The sequence below is a fragment of the Tupaia chinensis genome, unplaced genomic scaffold, assembly GCF_000334495.1.
Source record: "Tupaia chinensis unplaced genomic scaffold, TupChi_1.0 Scaffold142100_1, whole genome shotgun sequence".
In the NCBI taxonomy this organism is placed as follows: domain Eukaryota; kingdom Metazoa; phylum Chordata; class Mammalia; order Scandentia; family Tupaiidae; genus Tupaia; species Tupaia belangeri.
In genome coordinates, this window is record NW_006201951.1 from 159232 (window position 1) to 161221 (window position 1990).

Sequence of the window (1990 nt, forward strand, 5' to 3'; positions counted from 1 at the left end):
GCCCTGAATGGAAGCCTGGGCGAACCCATGGCTATCCTGATAACTGCAGCCACTTCAAAGCGAAGCACAGAATGTTCTCAGCTCGGTAATTAAAAGCAGCCCAGCTGGGAACTAGGCTGTCTGGCACGCCTCGCACAGAGGCCCAGCTCGCCCCGCCGGCCTGCTGCAGCTGGCGCTTTCAGTGGGAGGCGTGGGCCCTCGCTGCCCCCACGCCCTGCACTGCCCCCTCTCTGCCAGCCTCAGCCTGGATGGACGGGGAAGGCGAGGCTGCACATGGTGCTGTCCAGAATCCTCATCCTGGCCTGACCCAGGTCTGCAAGATTTGTCTCTAAGCGCACCTGCAGGCTCTTCTGGAGTCCGGCTGATGACAGGTAAGACATTTCTCCAGGCAGCCGCACCCCCACCCCTGTCACCTGGGGGGTCCAGTCACCAGCCTCCCTGGACTGACTGCCTGCTCTCCCCGACAACAGCTGCACACACCTGCCCTTGCCTCCAACACCAAACGTGCTCACCTCCTCCCTCCCCGCTGCGGGTCAGCACTCCTCACTGGAGCCTCCACCCAAGGAGGCCGCACAAGCCACCTCTGGGTTGGAGGCCAGGGCTGGCTCTCTCCAGAACCCTCTCCAGGACCCCATCCACCTTCCCACATTCAGCCCCCAGTGGCCTCATAGCCACCACCCCTGCCACCCCCCTGTGCCCCTCCAAACGGCCCGGGTGCCACCACCTGCACGCCTGGCCCCCTGCCCACCAGGCCTCGCTCTCCGACTGCCCTGAGCTCCCAGCCTCTCACACTTGGGGCTACCTGGACCCGGTGAGCAAGGCCTCTGCTCACTGCACAGCAGGGCCAGTGCCCAGGGCTCCTAAGTTCACGTGGGTGACACCTGTGTGCCCGGCCCAGGTTCCTAGCTCCCATCCACCGTATGGGCAGACCATGCAGGGGTCCAGGTCACACGGCCCCTGGCCAGGTCAGGCCAGGGAGGGCCGCAGACCCGTCCACACGGCCCTCCAGCCAGTGCAGCTGCAGGGGCTATTTCTGGGTCTGTCTTCGCGGAAACTTTCCCGACTGCTGCCAGGAGGGGACAGCCAAGCCCTGTCACTCCCTTGGTCCTGTTTCTCGTCCATCCACCGAACACAGCCTGTCCTCAGACACGACTCCCACTCGCGAAGGGAGATGGCTCAGCGCATCCTGGGCCAGCTCTCCTCACCCGCCATCTGCCTGAGTGTTCGCCTGACGTCAGCCCACGGCGTACGCAGCCCTGACACACACCCAGCTCGTGCTCGGCCCGGGGAGGCACAGAACTGAGGGCCTGTCTTTGCGGCCTTGTGGTGGGAGGCTGGACAGGAAGGCCCAGGGTGCCAGGGACAGATAGCCCAGCCCACCCTCGGCCCACAAGCAATGGGTCCAGGCGGCAGCGCCTTGTGCTCTGCCCTGCACAGCACCCAAGAGGGACTCGCCCCACAGTGGCCAGAAGGTGCCCTCAGTGCAGTGGCCACATGTCCCCATCCTGGCCCTGCCACCATCCCTTGAACCCCCGAGGTGCTCACACCCTGGTGGCTCACAGGGCGGGCGCTCAGGGCAGCGGTGAGGGCCCTGCATCTCGGAAGCTGACTCTCATCAGTGGCAACGGCAGAGTCCACAGGGGATCCCAGAGGGGGAACATGGGGGTGGGGGGGCCCAGGCATCAGCACCGAGGACAGACGCCCTGAGCTGCTGAGGCGGCTGCCACAGTGACAATGAGGGGACAGTGAGGGACAGCGAGGAACAGTGAGGGACAGTGAGGGACAGCGCAGAGTGGGTGTGAGGGGACAGTGAGGGAAGTGAGGGACAGGGCAGAGCAGGTGGGGGGGCAGTGAGGGACAGTGCAGAGCGGGTGTGGGGGGACAGTGAGGGACAGCAAGGGACAGCGAGGGACAGTGAGGGACAGGGCAGAGCGGGTGTGGGGGGACAGTGAGGGACAGGGCAGAGCAGGTGTGGGGGGACAGTGAGGGA

General features: G+C 65.6%; 1 protein-coding gene across 1 annotated transcript in view; it reads right to left on the reverse strand.

Moving 5' to 3' along the window:
* Positions 1–1990, reverse strand: part of CACNA1B (calcium voltage-gated channel subunit alpha1 B) — a 179472-nt gene that overhangs the window by 133385 nt on the left and 44097 nt on the right. The window lies entirely within an intron of this gene.